General features: G+C 38.3%; 1 pseudogene; it reads left to right on the top strand.

The window, feature by feature from the left end:
• The first annotated feature begins 17,101 nt into the window (after positions 1–17,101).
• Positions 17,102–18,036, top strand: LOC140522952 (dnaJ homolog subfamily C member 7 pseudogene; annotated as a pseudogene).
• Positions 18,037–21,296: the final 3,260 nt, after the last annotated feature.

The raw sequence follows: 21,296 nt of genomic DNA, 5'->3' as shown, positions 1-21,296 counted from the left end.
ATGTTAAGCTCTGTGGATATAAATACAAAAACCCTATGGGAGCTTACGGAGATGATACATGGTACATTGGATAGAGTGCTGGGCCTGGAGTTAGGAAGACTCATCAAATCAGGCCTTAGAAGATTTACTAGTTGTGTGACTCTGGGCAAGTCACTTAACTCTGTTTGCCTCCGTTTCCTCATCTGTAAAAATGAGCTAGAAAAGGAAATGGCAAATCACTCAAGTATTTTTGTTAAGAAAATCCCATGTAGGGTCACGAAGAGTTAGACACAACTGGAAAACGACTGGACAACAACAACAAAGTAATTTATATTCTAATGGTAGAGAAAACATACGTAGAAGAATGATAGCCAAGAAGGAGTGTTTTGGCCTAGGGTGTCTCAAGAATTATGAGTGGAGCCTTAGGGGAACTAATTATCATGTCCTTTCCAGAAGCAATTCGAATAATGATTTTATAATGACTTCCTGAAAAAGAAGGGATGGCAGGGGGAGGGAGCTGACAGGAGTGTGCAGTATATTGTGAGACGGTAAATGACTGGCTCTGATGTGAGTCAGATCACAACCTCTAGAGACTTCAGTTTCTTCATCTAAATGAGATTGGGTTAGAAGACATCTGAGCTCCGGTCCAGCTTGCGTTGTGTTTATCCTTTGTTCTTGAAGAGGACCATGACATCAGGGAAATGATGACACGACTTGGAGTTGACTTTGATTTGAGTGAGGGAGGGCTGTGCAAAGTCATCAGCCTCACTTTTCCTCCAGAACCATTTGGGTCCTGTGGCCTGATATTCATTAGGACAGCCCAAGCTGCAATGGAAGACACTGGCCCATTTAGGCTAAGGCCTTTTTGATGAGGGTTGGAAGAGTGAGACCCCCACAAAGACCAGGGTACCAGGGGCAGGTTGCCTGGAAGAAATTCAAGGATTCAAGTATTGTTGAGGTCAACTTAAAGATTTATTATGCTTTTCAGCGGGAAAGTGTTCTTAGGGAACCTGCAATCTTAGAGGGGTACAGGTAAAGTTTATATAGGATATTTTATAGTGAAACATGTGCCAAATATGCTAACTAGGTGTTTTGGGGTGGAATTAGGGAGTAGTTAAGGAGTGGTCAGTTCTTAAAAGAACATGTATTTTTGGTATCTACTGCCCAAGTATTTTACCCAAAATTCATCAGGAAATAGCCCGGAGCAGGGGGCTACCTGGAGATGTGGTTTTAGGTATCCTCAGCGCCCTCCTTTGAATATACTCTGATGTTTTAATGTCCTTTTAAAATAGAGACTTCTGGAAATGGACAAAATAATTCTAATATAGTATGACCTATAAAATGTGCAGTAGGACTATTGCCTCTCTTGATCTAATAATTATATTTCCATTCATGTGTCTTCAATTTGCATTAGTTTATTGAGAGAAAGAGTAACCATATTATATTGTTTAGTCATAAATCTATAGAATGTCAAGAGCTGAGAGGTACCTAACAAGTCATCTGGGTCAAATCCTTCAATTTACTTATGAGGAAACTAAGGTTCAGGAAAGTTTAAGAACTTTGCTCAAGGTCTCAAAACTAGTAGTGTTCAGAATTGAAACTTTAACCTAGTTGTCCTGACATTTAATCCAATGCTCTTAATCTATCAATTCATAATGAGCTTATATTAACTAAAAACGCAAGTCTTTTCTACATAAACTACTAAGTCAGAACTCTTCCCATCCTATATTCTTGCAGTTGATTTTTTGAACCTTAATATCATATTTACATTTAGCTCTGCAGAATTTAATCTTGTTGGATGAATACCACAATAAGTAAAGCATATTTTTTTGTAGTGTTAAGTGAAGAAGGAATACTTCATGTTCAGATTGCTTGTCTTTAGGAGTTCAAGGCAATCTCTTCTCCAATTTGTCAGGGAAAAAAAAACTTCATGAAAAAGAAACAGTAATTTAAAAAATTCTAGGTCTGGCATGCAGTCTCTTCATAACCTTTACTATATCTTAACTTCCTCCTTCTGGCAACTGATAATTCTGTCCTGTCTTTCAAGAGTTTATTGGAAGATAGGAAGGAATTCTCAGAATTTGTTCCCTTCCCTCATTTCGGCTTTAGAAATTGGTCCGGAACTAGGGCAATCTGAAGGCTTCTATTATGGTTCAGAATAACCTTGAGAAAGCTATCTGTAGTAATTGGTGAAAAAAGAGATTGGGTTGGTTTGGGAACTGAGGCTTGCTCTACTTAGAACAAATCTGGCAGTATAGTATAATAGAAAGAGCAATGAATTTGAAACCAGGAGACAGGTTCAATTCCCAATGATGCCATTTATGAGCTGTATGACCTTGGACAAGTAACAACTTCTTTTGGTTGCTTTCAGTCTCTTTCAAGTGTGAAATGAGGTGGCTAGGTTAAATTATCTCTGAACTTCTTTCTAAGTCTAACTCCTAAATCTGATGCAACACATCACTTTATCTCCCATCTCCATTCCTGACAATTCCCTCATGCCTTGAATGCTCCCTATCTTACCTCTTTGAGTTGACCTGGTTTCCTTCAAGACTCAGCTCAATTTATACCTTTTGTAGGAAGACTTTCCTGGTTCCCCCTACCTGCTAGTTTCTTTTCCCTTCTAAAGTTACTATCCCTTTATTTTGTATGTATCTTGTAGGTTCCCATTTATGTACATGCTATCTCCTCCTTCCTAAATTCTTGCTCAGTTGCGTCTAACTCTCTGTGACCCCATTTGGGATTTTCTTGCAAAGATACTGGACTGGTTTGCCATTTCCTTCTCCAGATTTGAACTCATGAAAATGAGTCTTTGTGATTCCAGGCCTAAAACTTTACCCACTGTGCCACTTAACTGCCATAAGCTCCTTTAAAGTAGGGGCTAATTTTGTATTTCCTTGTATCCCCAGTGCTCAGCACAGTGCCTGGCACGAAGTAAGTGTTTAATAAATACTTGCTGATTGACTGGCAACTGGCAAGTGTGATTTTGCTTTGGATTCATTCAGTCTCTTAACTGACCTGGTTTCCATGGAATGTTTTGAGACGGGGATAATGACCCAGAGTTAAGCAAGTCCCCTGTCACTCCTCCACCCGCCTCTGTTATACCTTTACCTTACTGGTGCCGGACTGCCAGACTGATCTTTGGGATATAGGAGTGGAATGTTGGGCAGATAGACATTCACTTCAATGCGTTCTTTTACATTGACAGGTGCTGAATGTACTAACCAATGTGTACAAATGTTTTAGAAATAGAGTGCATGATCATGCCATTTTTAGGGATCACAATTATCTTCTTATTTAGGAAGTCAAAGGAGGTATTTGTTGTTTGGCTGGAAAAACAGGGAGGCATCTTTAACCACAGCCAGAATAAAAAGCTATTATAATACAAATTCTGTGCTCATGAAAAGAAAACATTCCATAACTGCATGGCTTCTCCTCCACACCAAGGAATTAAGTTTGAAAACTGACGTAAATATTTGTAATGCTGCTTTGATGCGTCTGGTTTCCACACAGTAGGGTTGACATGGCCCTGGCAATGATTAAAAATAAACATCTCTAAGCTGAGAGCAAAGGGAGCCTGCCTGTGGCCTTCTCGACTGACTGGCATGAAAACGATGGGGTAACAGAGGGAAATTTGCAAACCCAGCTGGGTTAGAAAGGACAAAAGCATGTATCTGATTTAGAAGCCCAGTATTTATAGAAAAAGAGAAAAAGGAAAATATTAGGAGCAGCTCTCCAGATAGGATCTGATTTCTTGTCATGCAGTTGAAAGGAAAGGATGTGATGTGGCTGAAGTCCTCAAATTAGGGGTTGGTAACTTTCAAAAGTGTTTTGCTCAGGTTCAGATCCTTGTTCTGGGACTACTGAGAATGTGTGGAGGTGGCACTGGAAATCAAATACCAATCTTTCAAAGAGGGAGGGCAGACTAGCATCTCTTAGTTGTAGGTCACATAGAAGACTACAGGAGGTGGTACCATGTTGAATCTCATTAGAAGCGAGGGGAGAAGAGAGGGCAGCAAGATGGGTACTGTTCAATAGCAGCAGCCCATTTCTCCAAGTCAGCAGGGAGACAGTTGTATCAGAAGTTGTCAGCACTAGTGCTACTAAAACTTGGCAGATGGTTTGCATGTTCTAGATTATTGATCAGACCAAAATGCACATGTGTATATAGAAATTATTTTGTGTTGCTAAAGACCTGATATATAGTTTGGCTAATATGACAGAAAAGGGAAATGATAAATTTTTCAGGGGATGTGGGAAAATTGGGACACTAATGCATTGTTGGTGGAGTTGTGAATTGATTCAACCATTCTGGAGAACAATTTGGAACTACGCCCTAAGAGTTATAAATCTGTACATATCCTTTGACCCACTACCACTACTAGGTCTGTATCCCAAAAAGATTTTTTTAAAAAGAAAAGGACCTATTTGTGCAAAAATATTTATAGATACCCTTTTTGTGCTGGCAAAGAATTGGAAATTGAAAGGATGCCCATCAATTGGAGAATAGCTAAACAAGTTGTAGTATAGGATTGTAATGGAATGCTATTGGGCTATAAGAAGTGATGAGCAAAATGATTTTAGAAAAACCTGGAAAGGCTTAAGTGAACTGATGGAAAGTGAAGTGAGCAGAACCAGGAAAACATTGTACATAGTAATAGTAAGATGGCAAGATGATCCAAGGCAATGACAAAGGACTCATGATAAAAAAAATGCTATTCCCTTCCAGAGAAAGAATTCATGGAGTCTGAATGCAGATCAAAGCACACTATTTTTCACTTGTGGGGGGGATAGGGGGGTAGGTCTGTGTGTTCTTTCACAATATGGCTAATATAGAAATATGTTTTACATGATTATATGTATATAACCCATATCAGATTGCTTAATCTCTCAGGGAGAGGGGAGGGGAGGGGAGAGAGGGAGAGAGAATTTGAAACTCAAAATTTAAAGAAAATGAATGTTCAAAGTTGTTTTTACATGTAATTGAGCAAAAATATTCTTTAGAAACATGATTGAATATATTTATATTAGTTTTCATTTAATACTATAATCCCTCTTTTTTTGTTGTTAGAGCCAAGATTTCATCATGGGGGGAGGTATGGTTCCTGCTTAGGAACTTCTTACAATGAAGGTAGACACTTTCTGGTCTTAAAGAGTTCCCTGGGACACTAAAAGATTAAGTGCCCTGCCTAGGGTCCTGATGCCAATGTATGTGTTATAGGATGCATAGATTCATTATTTCATCATTGTGAGTTCCTCCTTCTACCACCATTATAGGTCATAACCTATTTATGCCTTCTTATACTGTGTGATTCTTGGTCATTCCTTTTCATAAATCTTCCATTTTGCAGGAGTTTTCTGTTTCCCTTTCTCTCTCTACTTCAAACCATCTTACGCATAGTTGCAAAAATAATTTTCCTAAAATGCAGATCAAATCGTATCACCCCATCCCCTACTCAACATACGCAAGTGACTCCAGTTGTGAGTCACTGAACCTCTGTTTGCCTCAGTTTTCTTAATTGTAAAATTAGATAATCATAGCATCAAAGATTCAAAAGTTTCATTCTTAGAGGCAATTCCCCTCACATCTAGACAGCAGTTGCAGATCCTTACTTTCACAACTTTCTTTACTCTCTCTCAAGAGGGTTGGTGAATCTCTGCTCATGGGGAGCAGAAACAACTATTTGGGGAAGCAAGGGGCTAAAATCTCCTAATCTGGATCATCTGCCCTTGTATACTTGGAGACAAGTATAATTAAATTTCTCAAATTCCCACCTTTAAAAAAACCTGAATGCTAGAACTTAAAATAGAACACAGTTTCTCAAGAAACAGCATGTGTGCAGAAACATAGCTGAAAGAAAAAACTGACAAAACCTTAGATCAGTAAATTTAATAGAAACTTTGAAACTTCTCAGATCTTTATTTTTTTTAAAAAAGAATCTTATTGATATTGTATATTTTTGTATCCCATGGATACTCCAATACATTCAAAGATCTTTTTTATACAACATGCATTTAAAGCACACATTTGACAATCTATCTATCAACTGTAGGTAAACTATGAGGAAACACCATGCTGTAATGTGGTGATTCTCCCAGTGTGGTTGGGCACCCCAGGGGGTCTCTGGGAGCCTTTCAGCTGGGCCACAAGGTCAAAACTATTTTTATAATAGTAAGAGGGTTTAATTTTTAATATAGTAAATGTTGATAGATATAACCTGCATAAGCCAAAGCTCTTTGAGGGAGGGTCCTCAATAATTTTTAAGAGTATTAAGGTTCCTGAGACCCAAAAGTTCCTCTGGTGTAGGTGATAGAACCAGAAAGATCCAGTCCTACCTTTGACATGTATTGTCTGGCTTAGTCACTTAATATCTCAATCCTCCTAGTAGTGCTCCAAGGCTGCAGATTACTGACAATCTCTGCATCAGTGGGGAGAAAGAGAGAGACAGACAGACAGAGACAGAGAGAGAGAGACAGAGAGACAGAGGGAGAGACACACAGAGAGAAAGAGACAGAGACAGAGACAAAGAAAGAGGGAGAGACAGAGAGAGAGAGAAAGAGAGAGACAGAGACAGAGAGAGACAAAGAGAAAGAGACAGAGAGAGACAGAGAGAAAGGGGGGCGGTGTTCCATCTCCAAGAGCTTTTCTCACCAATGATATCACTGGTCTGGACAACAACAAAAAAAGTAAAATAGTACTTTCTCTCTGAATAAAAGACTCTGTGTTCTAACAGTTATTTAAAATGCTTTTTGAAATCATAAATCAACTTTATTGGATTAAACAGCACTTGGTCATAAAGCACTTCCATATCCGTTATATGAAGTGATCTTATGAATGTAGGACAAGTTGGATTTTTTGTTTTGTTTAGTTCTAACCAGCCCTGTGGTTTCTTTGGTATAGGAAGCTCTCAGTGAGGAAATTCCTCTATCAATAAAGATCAGCACATTCCAGGAACTTAAGGTATTAAAAGGTTGTCTTAACCTCTCGGGGGTTAAGTGGCTTGCTGGTGATCAAACAGTATGTGTCAGATAAAGAATTTGAATTTGAGCCTTTCTGATTGCAGGTCTCCTCTCCATCTCCATGCCATACTCCCTTTTTCTGAATAAGCGTTAACATCCCCATTTTGAAGATAAGAAAACTGAGACTCAGCAGTTGATTTACCTAATGTCACCTCAGCTAGTAAACAACAAAGAGGTATTTCAAGTTAGCAGTTCTATTTAGGAGAACTAACTGATTCTGAAAATAACAAAGGACAGTGGGAGCAGATGCTGGGGAAAGACGCAACTTGAGCACTGACAAGTAGTATGTTTTTCCCTGTTCAAATATAGTCAATTTCACTTTAGAAAAATATACATTGTTCAGTGCTGGTTATATAAAGTGCCTTCCAATTTTCTTCTTTAATAAGATTTGCGTGATAACCAGGTATGAGACTTTTGATTAATCCATAGTGCAAGCCTTTGGCTTCCTCCGTCTCTTGATTCTAAACTGTCATTTCCTAAGTAATTTTTACCATCCTCCCCAAGCCCGTTTTGCGTTGATTTTGATGACTGTCAAGATGAAGTTTGAAAGATCTTACCACTCTCTTCATAGAAGCTTTCTATTTCATCTTCTACAGAAGCTGATGGTGTTTAATCTACAGTTATATCCATGAGCATCTCTGTCCTTATGATCATTATGAGGACTGCTTGCCAACATCACCAAGTATCCCATGAAATGTAACTACTAAGAACATAATGCTCCTCCAGTGTTATTATTCACAGTGCTGAGAAGTCGGTGAGCCGTCTTTCCATTTAGCTGTGAATTCTTTATTATCTTCTAGTTTGTAATGAAAATCTCCATATCATCAAGTTGCAAATCATAATATGATCTGACTATTAAAAACTATGGTCATGTTCAGCTCCCCTGGTACCATGCCAAGTTGTTGATCACTGAACTTAAATTGTGTACCAACAGCCAATATAATGTTTGTAGATGGTCCAAGAACTGACTTTTATCACCCTTTTCCATCTTTTCTATCACTGCCACTCTCATGGTGGAAAAAGTAGAGTCACACAAGACTTGGGGTCCATTTTATATACTAGTCCATTTCATAGATTGTTCTGGTCAAGTTAAAGTATCATAGGCAAGTAGGCATCAGGGCATAATGGGTAGAGTGTTGGAGGGAAATCAGAAAAATCTGGGTTCACATCCCACTTTAGACACATACTGGCTATGTGACCTTCAGCAAGTCACTTAATCTCAGCTTCAGTTTCTTCATTTTAACATGACAATAATAATAATTAGCACATACTTTACGTGGTTGTTGTGAGGATCAAACAAGATAAGGTGTACAAAAAACTTTTCACACTTGAAAGCATTAGGCTGGCCCTCAGAGGATAGTAGGCACTGAGAGGGTAGTTGAAACCTTTCTAGCTTAGTAACAACTTGCCAGAAAACATAGTCTTCCAAGGACATGGGGTCATCTCCACACCTCAAGAAGACATCAGGGAAGGACTTTAAATTGAACATAAATACCTACAAAACCAAATCCAAATAGGATGCCAAATAGGCAGTTCAGACAATGAGTTCTTTGGGACACTCAACTTTTTAGAAATTTTCTTTTTTATTGTGACTTAATGATCAGTAATCACAAACATTTTACTACATAAAGAATGAGAAAGGATTAAGAAAATGTGAACCTCTGTTAAAATAGTTTGCTTGTTAAGGACATATATAAAGTTTATATAAAATTTTTCAATTGTTCTATTTGAATATCCTTCTGGAGTCCTAATTGTTTTCTTTAGCATTTGTGATTTCATTGGTAAAAAAAAACTCCCAGGAAAGGGAACTCCCTCTATCAAAAAGGTAGGTCTCTTCTCTGCAACTTATCATTGCATCTTCTCCTGTGCCTTAACACCTCTAACACTTTTCTTCATACTCACCCAGCCCTCCAATTCTTCCATTCCTCAGTTCTTTCCCAGGACATAATCCCATACACAAGTTATACACTCTTCTTTTCTATATCTCAGCTACCTGATGATCAACTCTACTTTGATCTCAACACACAAATCCCATTTCCCCTTATCCTGTCCCTATCCCTTGCCAAGACCCAACCTTGAATTACTCCCATCATATACCTCCTTCATTCCTATTCATGTGCTACCAAATGGAGATGGAGAAAAAACTGCAAAACCATTCTTATTGAGTCCACTTCAAATTTGTTATCTCATTTTGATTAGTCTCTCTGTGTAGCAGGGCACTCCATTTATACCTCCCTAACTGATTTCATTTCTCATTGCAGCAGCTATTCCAAAATTCGTCATGCCTCCTCAAATCTTGGCATGTTTACCACAACATCTCTCACACAATCAGCACCACTTTGTACAATCCCTCATCACTTCTCTCCTGGACTACTAGAACAGCCTTCTGATTGGTCTTCTGGCCTCAAAATTCTCCTCATGCTAATCCATCTTCTACTCAGCTTTCAAAGGTGAAGGTGAAGGTCTGGACAGTTCTCCACCAAGACCCCCCTCAATAACCTCCAGTGGCTCCCTATTACCTCCAGGATCAAAACCAAAACCACGTATTTGGCGTTTAAAGCCCTTTACAATCTGGTCCCTTTCTTTGTCTATATCTTTAATTTACATAGTTGTTTGCATGTAGCTAAAGTAACTGCACCCTGAAGGTAGTGTGCCAGGCAAGAAAAATCACTGCTATGGCTTCAATCACCACATCCCCTCTGACCCAGATGAATATAGCCAAGGCCCCTGAACCCAAGAACACTGGGAATAAAAGTACTTCCTCTCTGCCACCACCCTGGACTGTTGGCCTGGCTTCCAGCCCTACAGCCATCACTGAGGAGGGCAAGAACTATGGAGAAGGACCTCCCTTCTTCACCACCATTGCCACCACCAATTGCCAATCAACTCATAAGCCCAAGAGCTCCAGGAGAGGCAGCATCCCCCAGACTCCAGATCCTGCTTCCAGTTCACCCCCTTCCATCATCCCAAGAAACATCTATGTGTATGGAACATAGGACCTACTTCTGCAAGTGCTGCAACCTCATTTTGGGAAAGAAATTTCTTATCACCAAAGTCCTTAGCACTCTCAAATGGTTCTATCCTATAAATGGATACTGATTTTTATCAGTTGAAAGTAAAGAAGATTCATTATCTTATGCATTACTACAGCACCCTTAAGACCATTGAGACCTCACTATCTGACTTGTAGCTTGAGTCTTCCTGTGTGTGTTTTGTGCCTATTAGAATGTGTCTCTTTGAGAATAGGGCTGTCTTCCTTTACTACTTGTATCCCTAGTACTTAGCTGAGAATTTTGCTCATAGTAAGCACTTAATAAATACCCATCCATCCATCCATCCATCCATCCATCCATCCATCCATCCATCCATTCACTTATTCACGTTGTCACCTTCATTAGGTGTGAAATCTTTGAGACAGTGCCTGGCATATAGTCAATGCTTAAAATGCTTGTTGACTGATGGAGCTGCCTAGAGCACTGAGAAAATAAATGATTTGTACAGGGTTACACAGATACTACAGGTCAGAGGCAGGGCCTGAACCCAGACATCCAGGCTCTGAGGCCAGCTTTCTATCTACTCTGGATCTTCACCTCTTCTTTCATTGGTGCTCTCTTTCTTCATATGTATAATTGCCAATTAACCCACATTTCTCCCTTAAGCAGACGGTGCCCCTCATAACAAATAATTACAGGCAAAGTAAACAAATTAATACATAAAACATATCTGATCATTTCCAATTCATCACCTTTCATCCAAGAACTGGGAAATTTGTTTCATCATCAGTCTTTTGAATTCTTAGGAATCCACACCTTGAATGACTCACTCACCCTTGACTTCTGAAGGCAGATCAGACCCAGAAATGGCCTTAGATCTTTTGTAGTGTTCTCTTTTTTCTAACTTTTTTCTCTTAACAAGCAATGATGATGATGAAGGCAATACCGATTTTCTGCTTGAAGGAATGTTCTGCCTTTTGTAAATACATGTGCCCCTCTGCACAGAGAGGAGAGGACCTCCCTCTGGTTCTTGCCAGCACTCATTTTAGTAGCTGTCAGCAGTAACCTGGCTTCTGGGTTTCACACTTTACTCCCCCAGCCCAAGTTAAATTTAGGTGAATCCGTATCCTGAACTAGAACATTTCTGAAAGCTCCTTTTTCATCTTCATTGTTTTCAGAGCAAACACTGCCCAGACCAAGAATTAGCTCTGAACAATTTTTCCCAGTTAAAGTTTCTCACTCCTTTTGCAGACAGAGGAGTGATGGAGTCTTTGATCTGAACTGACATGTCTGAGAGCCAAGAGCCATTGCATTGCCTACCACCAACACGGGGAGTGTTTCCGAGTGGGCATTTCCTTTGGTCATCCTGTACTTTCCATGAAGCCCAGAACAAAATAACAGTGCTCATTTCAGGAACTCTTCTTGGCATTCTCTTTTCCATTGGAAAGTATGCCTTTTTAACTGACATAAGCTAAAGCAAATCGTTTTCATTATTTTTCTTATGACTGTTCAAGAAGCCAAGAATATCCTTTATTTCCTTGACTGTTTTTGGGATTTTTTCCCCTTGGTTTGTTTTTAAAATGTGTGCTTGGTGCCAGACAATTAAAAGAGTCATGGTAAGTGTTTTATATTAACAAGGCACATGAGAACACTAGGAATTTGATTTATGCCAATGACAAAGAAGTATTATTAAAGGGAGCCTTTGGGTTGTCATTCTTCTTCAGGGGTTTGGGAGGTTTTCTGATTGCTGTTTTTAACAAACAAAACCACAATCATCAAAATCACTTATGAAGGGGAGAGCACAATGAACGAAGATAATGATGATAGTAATAATGATAGCTCAAATTTATATTGGGCTTTAAGGTTTGCAAAGTACTTTACAAATATTAACCTATTTGGTTCTCACAGCAACCCTGGGAGGTAGGTGCTATTATTTTCCACCTTTTCCTGATAAGGAAATTGAGGCTGACAGACATTAAGTGACTTACTAAGTGCCTGAGGCCAGATTTGAATTCAGGTGTTCTTGGCTCTAGGTCTAACGCTCTGTCCACTATACCAACTAGTTTGTGTGTGTATTACACACACACATACACATATGTTAACACATGCATATATATGTATACATAAATATACATATATCCAAGAAAATAGCCTATGTGTGTATGGAATCAGGAGGACCTAAATTAAAATCTGGCCTCAGATACTTACTAGCTGTGTGACCTTGGGCAAGTCATTGAATGTCTGTCAGTCTCAGTTTCTTTACCTATAAGATGAACTGGAGAAAGAAATGGAAAACCACTCAAGTGTCTTTATCAAGAAAACCCCAAATGGGGTCACAAAGAGTTGGACATGACTGAAATGAATAAACAATATCTCCCTCTCTCTCTTTACATATATATGTATGTATGTGTATATATATATATATATGTGTGTGTGTGTGTGTATGTATATGTGTACATACACACACACATATATCTTTAAGGTAGAATACTATAGGTATTGTCAGGTTTGATTGATATTTTGCTAAACTTTTCTTTGTCTTTTAAAAAAATGTTTACTATAATGTGTGGCTCTCTAGGTAGATTAAGTAGGTAGGATATGGGGAAATAAAAGCAAACTAAAACAAAAGACAGCCATAACATTGATTTTAAATATAATCACCTGCGTAAGACTCAAAGGTGCTAGAACACGGAAGTCCAAAGATCCTGAGGTACTGTTGAACTTATATTTCAGGGTGGCTCCCCAAGACTTGCGACCCTGTTTATGGTTAATTTTGCCTCTCAGAGAGACTCTAGAGTTGACACCATAGACTCTATACCTGAAAAAAAAATACCCTAGCATTTTATGAATTATGTGCCTACCAGCCTTCATACCATAGCTCATAGGATATATAATAATATATATATATTTAAATATATAACTAAATTTATATATATATGTATAACTAAAATTAAGGGTCCTCAGACACCATCTAGTTTAATACCCTTATTTAACAGATGAGGAAACAGAAGCCTAGAGGTTAAGAGATTTGTCTAGGTAGTAATGATCAAAGACTGAATTTGAACCCAAGCCCTCCTACTCCTGAGCCAATAGTTTTGCCACTGTATTTTACTGCCTCCTTTATAAAAATATTTTCATTTTGATCTTGTCCTTGAGTTTTCTTTGGCCTTTAATTATTTTTGCTTGTGTGCTCTTGTTTTGTGGGGTATAAAATGACTCATCTGTCTTTAATCATCTATTATTTTTCACTGGAGTGTGCCAAAAATTAAATTTATGCTAATTCAGCAAACATTTATTAAGTGCCTCCTATCTGTATGGCCCAATTAGATCTTGGAGAGATCAAGACTAAAACTGCTGTGAAGGTACTTACTTTTATTGGGAGATCAGAGAGGAGGGCGGTATAAGACAAGTGAGTGATTTTCCATGAGTAATTCAATATAAGATAGTTCAAGGGGGGAAAGAACACTAACAAATGGGGGAGAGGGTGTGAATCAAGGAAGGCCTCATCAGTTTCACCTGAGCTATGCCTTGAGGGAAGACAGGACTGTTTTGGTGGTATAGTATACAACAGAAAGGATGCTGAATTTGTAGTCACAGGACCGAGTTCCAAAGAAGCAAGTGGTTAGTGAGGAAATAAATGCAATGGGTGTAGACAACTTTTTCTAGGAGAGCAGTCAGAAGAGACAGAACACCTTACACTTCATAGAGACAGGTAAAAGTGTTCAAAGGTTGAGGTAGAGCTGAGCATGTTTGTAGGCCACAAGGAAGGATCCAGTAGGTTGGGGAAGGGATTGATAATAAGAGAGAGAAGAAATATTTAATGAGGCATTATTTTATTTTCTTTTGAATAATAATTTTTCCTAATTACATGTTAAAACAATTTCCAACATTAATATTTTTTGGAGGCAATTGGGATTAAACGAGTTGCCCAGGGCCATACGTGTTTGGATAAGTGTCTATAAGGTCTTAGGGCATTGAACATTCATTTTAAAAAATTTTGAGTTACAAATTTTCTCCTTCTTTCCTTCCCCTCTCCCCTCTCTGATACAATAAGTAATTAGATATAGGTTATACATGAGCAATCATGCAAAACATATTTCCATATTAGTTATGTTGTGAAAAAAGACAGACAAAAAAGCACACCAAAAAAATGGAAAATAATATGCTTCTATCTTCATTCAGACTCCATCAATTCTTTCTCTGGAGGTAAATAGCATCTTTCATCATGAGTCCTTTGGAATTGTCTTGGATCATTGTATTGCTGAGAATAGCTAAGTCATTCACAACTGATCATCATATGATGTGTACAATGTTCTCCTGGTTCTGCTCACTTCACTTTGATGTTCATGTAAGTCCAAGTTTTTCTGAAATCTACCTGCTTTTCATTTCTTATAGCATAACAGTATCCCAGTAGAGCCATATACCACAACTTGTTCATCTATTCCCCAATTGATAAGAATCCCCTCAGTTTCCAAATCCTACAACAAAAAGAGCTACTATAAAAGTAAAAATACTATAAAATACAAATAGGTTCTCCTCCCTAACCCCCCCCCCCTTTTATTCATTTCTTTGAGATATAGACATAGTAATGATATTGCTAGGTTGAAGGGTATGCATGGTTTTATAACCCTTTGATCATAGTTCCAAACTGCCCTCCAGAATGGTGGTCTCAGTTGACAGCTTTGCCAACAATGCATTTGGGTCCCAGTTTTCCCATATTCCCTCTAGCTCAATGGGGCATTCTTAAAGAGGAGAAGGGAGGTGCTGTCAACTAAGTGAAGTGGCTAGCCTTAGCAAGAAGTATCATCTCATTCTCTAAGACCAGAACAAAGGAGAAGAAAACAAGTGATAGTGTTGAGGGTTTTTGAGAAACAAGAATAGAGGATTTGAGAGAGCTAAAGGGGGAAGGGAACAAGCATTTATTAAATCACCTACTACATGTGCAGAGATACCATGTTAAGCTTTTTACAAACATTATCTTATTTCAACCCTATGAGGTAGGTGCTATTATTATTTACAGTTGAGGGAACTAAGGTAGACAGAGATTAAGTGACTTGCTCAGGGTCACACTACTAGGAAGTGTCTGAGTCTGAATATGAATTCAGAGTCTTCAGCACTCTATCCTTTGGGCTAGAGCCCAAAGCTCTAAGCTTCCTTTAGGTAGTGAAGCTAAGATGGGACAGCCTCAATATTATCAATTTAGAGATGGAGAAGTAGGGGTGGGGTGGTAAATAAGGCATTTGAAGACAAAGGAAAAAATTCAGAACAAGTTCTTTAAGGAGCCTAACAGAGAATAAAATAGAGAGAGATAAAAGGATTTCCATATAGCAGTGAGGACTCAGTTGGAATTAGATAATACTAAATTGCCGTGGACCCAATTTTCAGGTTTATCACTTCCTCTAGTTCAGCAGCTCAAGGTGGTTGTTGTTGTGGTTGTGTTTGTCCTTTGTTCTTGAAGAGGTCCATGACATTAAGATAATGACATGACTTGCAGTTGACTTTGATTTGAGTGGGGGATGGGGGGCTGTACAAGGTCACCAACCTCACTTTCTTCTCCAGAACCATCTGGGTCCAGTGGCCTGATATTCATCAGGAAGACTGGAGATGGCCCAGGATGCAATGTGAGATCCTGGCCCTTTCAGTCTTATCACATTCTCACTTTGAGTAAGATACACCTATTCAATGAATAGGCTTCTTTAAGCAGTTACTCAAGGGATGACCCCTTTAACCAAAAAAAGAAAAAAAAAACTAGGAGGAGAAGATTCTCAGGGTTCCTGGGTAAAAGAGAAACAGTCTGTGCTAGGTGGGCTGGAAACTGTTGTCCAATACATGAGCTCCAGAGTAAATTGGGTTTAAGGCTTGATCTTTGTCGCCAGTAAACCCAAAGAAAAAAAGGCATCTTTTGACCATGGAGTTGACCTTTCCTTGGGCAGAACACCAAAGGAGAGGAAAAGAGAGGAGCTGCTACTCACTTACAGGTTGTATTTGTCCTTCGTTCTTGAAGAGGACCATGACATCAAGATGATGACATGACTTGCCGTTGACTTTGATTTGAGTGAAGGAGGGATGTGCAAGGTCACCATCCTCACTTTCTTCTCCTGAGCCATCTGGGTCCAGTGGCCTGATATTCATCAGGATGACTGGAGATGGCCCAGGATGCAACGTGAGACCCTCGCCCTTTCAGGTTAAGGTCCTAGCACATTCTCACTTTGGTGAGATACATTCACTCAATGAATAGACTTCTTTAAGTTACTCAAGGAATAGAATAGTGAAGGGGATGATTAGAGAAGGTTGACAATTAGTTGAATGGTTGTTAGGACAAGAGAATAAGTCATTCCAGGAGAGAGGACAGTATATTGTTGAACTGGTTAACCATACGGATAAGAATTCTTGAACTCAATATATAGCTAGATATTTCTTTGAGGAAAGTTAGGAATGGTGAAGTAATGATGGACAGGAGCACCAACCAGACAAAAGATAATCTCCTAATAGTTTTTTTTTTATTAAAGGGGCCATGTAACTACTTAAAGAGATCTATTCAGATTCAGATGACTCTAGAAGAGAAAGTAAGGTTGGTGACCTTGCACAGCCCTCCCTTACTCAAATCAATGTGAACTACAAGTCATGCCATCATCTTGATGTCATGGTCCTCTTTGAGAATGAAGGACAAACACCAGGAAAGCAGGAGAAATGGACTTGGAAAAACAAGAAGATTGGAGGCTCTAGAGGTGGAGGTGAAGTTGAAGAATAGGTTAGAAGCAGAATCTCTTAAGGGACAAGGAACAAGAAAGATTACAGTGAAACTTACACCTATTACACAAAACCCACCAAAGTGAACCCTAAAAATATGGTAACCAAGCTGCCTTATTAATGATGCTAAGGAGCTTCTGGGAAGTGCTCAGAGATGCCTAGCAGTTAGTAAGGCTGTAGAACTCCTTTATCTGGGGTCTCCTCTGAGAAGGCCAATGCTAGAACTTCTATCTTAATTCTATGACTGCCTGTCATTGCTTCCAGAAAGCTCCAAAACTGCTTGAAGACAGATCCATCTATATCTTGATTTCAAGAATTCTAGGACTGTCCTAGAATATGAGAAAATAGCTAAATTTTGAAAAATGGAAGTATTAGAAGATTATCTTTTGCCTGGTTGGTGCCCCCTGTCCATTATCACTTCAAAAACCCTCAAAACAGAGTGCTCAGCATTGTTGGATCATTATCCAAAGGCACAGTTTGTTGCTATTTTATGGTTAGATACAGCCTGTGAGAGGCCTCAGCCTTTATTAGGATGACTGTTTCAAGAAAGCAGTTTTGTTTTGTTGGTGGTGGGAGTTTTTTTGTTTTGCTTTATTTTGTTTTGTATGGGCCCTCAGGATGGCCCCAGCCCAGGAGAAGGTTTATCCTGCTCCATGAAAGCAGGGGTGGGGGTGGAGTCTGGGGGGCAACAAAGCATTTAAAGAAGGGAATTACAAACTAGCATATGCAACATACACAGAGGTCCTGAGCTTAGAACCCAACAATATAAAAACAAATAGAAACCACTATAACCAGCAGACAGTAAACTGCGTGAATACAGTGAAACTGGATGATACGTCAAAGCCTACCTGAGAAGAACATGATGTTACACAGATACAGAAAAGTATGAGGAAGCGATGCTGGGCAATGAAAAAATACATCAGTCAGAGAAAACAACAACAAAAAAGCAGCTCCTGAAAAATATGCTGTTGGAGCTTAAGGAGAGTAAGGAGAGATTACAGTAAGATTCTAGGTGTGAACAAGAATGCCTCCGCAGATGAAACGTCTCTCAGAAAAGAGCCTTAATGTGCCATCCAGATGGGAACTATGGGAACAGTGCTGAAGACAAGAAAGAAGAGAGGAAATTGAAAGAAGTTAGTGAAGGCTTTACTATTCTTCCTAAACCCAAAGAAAAACGATTTGATACAACAGAGGGCAAAACCTGGATATGGAGGGCATGAACATGGGCAATTTTGGTTCCATTGTCTTTGAGGCATTCTTCACTGCTGGGGGCAGGGCAGTTGTTTTGAAGCATTAGGTCTAGAGAATTTCTCCAGTTTAGATAAAAGAAGGGGAAATAAAAACAAGCCATTCAGAGCCCAGAGAATGCAGATGTACTCATTTTTATTTTGAATATGTACATAATTAGGTTCATCCATTCATCATGTCTGCTTGTGTTTAGAACAGTTGCATTTTCTTAATTGGAAACGTCTATGTTTGTGAGTGGTGGAGGAGAAGGAGCCAGTACTGAAGATGGAGGAAAGAAGTAGAAAGGAGGGGAAGAAATATATGAATTATTGTTTTATTGTTTACCTTTATTTTAAAAATCCTGTTTAACCCACAAATAACTCATATGCTCTAAGAACTGGTCCATCATTTGGCAGGGGTCTCATTTTGCAGCAGCCATATTGCTTCATCAAGGACCTACATTAAAAAGCTGTTCTTTGGTGCCATTAAGCAGGCTTCAACCTTTTCTTTTTCTCCTATTCAGTTATCAACCCAGCTTATTGGCTATTTTCAGTGCCTATCTAAGATATATCCACTGGTAGTCTAAATCAGAGGGGTCAAACATGAGGCTTACTACCTACAACTCTTCTGAGTACTGCGGTAAAATGTAATTAGGAAATATTTAACAAAATAAATAAATAAAAATACAACAGAACATAGACAATGTCAATATCTATCAATATGGAACCCACAGTGTAGCAAACATGAATAGCTTAGTAGTTCCTGTCTCCATTTGAGTTTGACATCACTGGACTAAATTAATTTGTTTTACTATTCACTGCATGTTAATTCATGCAATATATATGTTCTTTATCCATCTCTCCCCTCTCTCCTAGTAAGTGGTCTTGGATCTAATTGAGAAGATCCTCAAATTATTATCCACAAACAGAAACATTGATTATGAGAGTAGCTAACACCTTTGGTGAGTTTGTGTCTCCCTGTTTTATACCATGTTTGATACTGATTGTCAAAGAATGATCAAACCAATATATCTTTGTGACTGTATTTTGCAAGGAATCCTCTATTAATCTTAACATATGTATAGAGAGACAACCTATGGGAAGAGAGTCTTTTATTTATTTTGCTCTACCTATATATTTGACAAATTTGCCATTAGCTTTGAATTCACAGCACTTGAAAACAAAACAAAAAAAGTAGGATATAATGTAATAGAAGCAAGCATGTTTGGAATATTAAGAAAATATCAGGATATATAATGAAAACACGTGACATTATAATATTAGAATATTAAAGTTTTGCTAGATAGCCAGAGAATTGTTTTCCCTTTGTTTCCATTCATTATTGTTGAAAAAAGAAACTTCCACCTCAATCATCCCAATATGGAGTGATTTTTTTCCCTATGAAACCCTTAAATATCTTAACAAATAAAGAACCTGAAAGGAAGAAAGAAAAAGTCCAAAGACGATAGGGGAGGAAAGGCATCTATCAGAATAATTTTTCCCTTCTCTATTTTTCCATATTTCAATATGAAATCCTTCCCTCCCTTCTGACTTTCCATGTTATATCCTTTAGGATTATTGCTACATCTCTATTTACTTTCCACCACAAAGTCAGAAAAGTACACAATTTCATTCTGATTTTTCCATAAGCATAACTATTCTTCATGGTTATTTCTTGATTTATTTGTCCAATGAAAACTAAAACTCTGAAGTTCTTTTCAAAAATAGCATCTTATTCCCTCTCCATTATAGACACTATAGATTTGCTTGTCAGATTTAGTACTGAGCAGAAAGGTCCAGGCATATTCTACAAGTAAATTGGATTTGCAAGGTAAACTACCTTGAGTCTACTTTAATAAGAATTAAACCACAGGCACTAAGTAATTCATTCTACTACACTATTATACTGTTAAATATTAGAGTGACCTTAAAATATGTGCCCCAGTGGACCCTGTTTTTCATCATTCCTGAAATTGTCATCTTGGACAGGGACCATCAAGTGGAAGAAGGATTAGTCTTCTTCTTCGAGATCCCAAAGGGCAGAATTTGAAGCAATAGGTGGAGGCTGTAAAGAGGCAGATATAGGCTCAATGTAAAGGGAAACTTCTTAGCAATGAAAGTTATTCAAAAATAGAATTGTTGCTCATCATTAGCTGTCAAAGAGGACCAATGGCATCAGTTGGGTGATGTCTTGACTTGCAAGTGAACTGGATTTAAGTGAGGCAGGGCTGGGCAGAATTATCAGCCTCCCTCTCTCTTCTAGGATCATCAGAGTATAGTGGCAAGACATAGGTCAGGACAAGCAGCCATGGCCCTGGATGCAGCTTTGGGAGGGAGTGGGTTCCTCCTCACTAGAGATCTTCAAGGAAAACCTGGATTACTGGGTATGTTGGAGAGGGGATTCTTATTAAAATACAGCTTTGACAAAATAACTTCTCAAGTCCTTTCTTATTCTAAGATTCTGTGATTTTTGTGAGCTACCCGGAGTGGTCATCATTATGAGGTGAAGCCAACTGGCAATAATGCAGGTTATTATAAGAGGTTATAGAGTACCATTCCAGAAGGAACACTTACTACCCATGTACTACCCATCATTTCATGATGACCTAATCTTCTACCACTGGTCAAGAGGTCCTAAGGCAGGCATTCTTAACATAAGCTCTATGAACTTGATTTTTTCTTTTTTAAAATATCTTGATGACTATTTCAGTATTATTGAATTTCTTTGTAATATTGGGTATTGCATTTTATGTATTTAGAAATATTATTTTCAGAATGAGTCCATAGGTTTCACCAGACTTCCAAAGACAATTATTAAAAAGGTTAAGAACCTCTCTGCTAGGGCCACTCAGGATGAAGATGATTCATTTAGATAGTATTTCATCTAAGATGATAGTAATTACCTTTTTTTAAAATTTAAAACTTTTAAATTTTTCCCGATTACAATTAAAAACAATATTTACCATTCATTTTTTTAAATTTTGAGTTCCAAATTCTCTCCCTTCCTCCTTCCTCTCTCCCCTCATTGAGAAGGCAATCAATTTGATACAGGTTATACATGTACAGTAATGCAAAACATATTTCCCTATTAATCATTTAAATCATTTTTAAAAATCGTTTAAAAAAACAGACAAAAAATATCAAGAAAAATAAATTTTTTTAAAAGTATGTTTCTATCTGCATGAAGACTATGTTCTTTCTCTGGAGTTGGATAGCATTTTTCATCATATGTCCTTTGGCACTGTTTGGATCATTGTATTGCTGAGAATTGCTGAGTCATTCACAGTTGATCATCATACTATACTGCTGTTACTGTGCACAATGGTCACCT

This window comes from Notamacropus eugenii, chromosome 2 (genome assembly GCF_028372415.1).
Source record: "Notamacropus eugenii isolate mMacEug1 chromosome 2, mMacEug1.pri_v2, whole genome shotgun sequence".
Taxonomy (NCBI): domain Eukaryota; kingdom Metazoa; phylum Chordata; class Mammalia; order Diprotodontia; family Macropodidae; genus Notamacropus; species Notamacropus eugenii.
The sequence above is the reverse complement of the archived record's forward strand: the minus strand, read 5'-3'. Positions and strand labels throughout refer to the sequence as shown.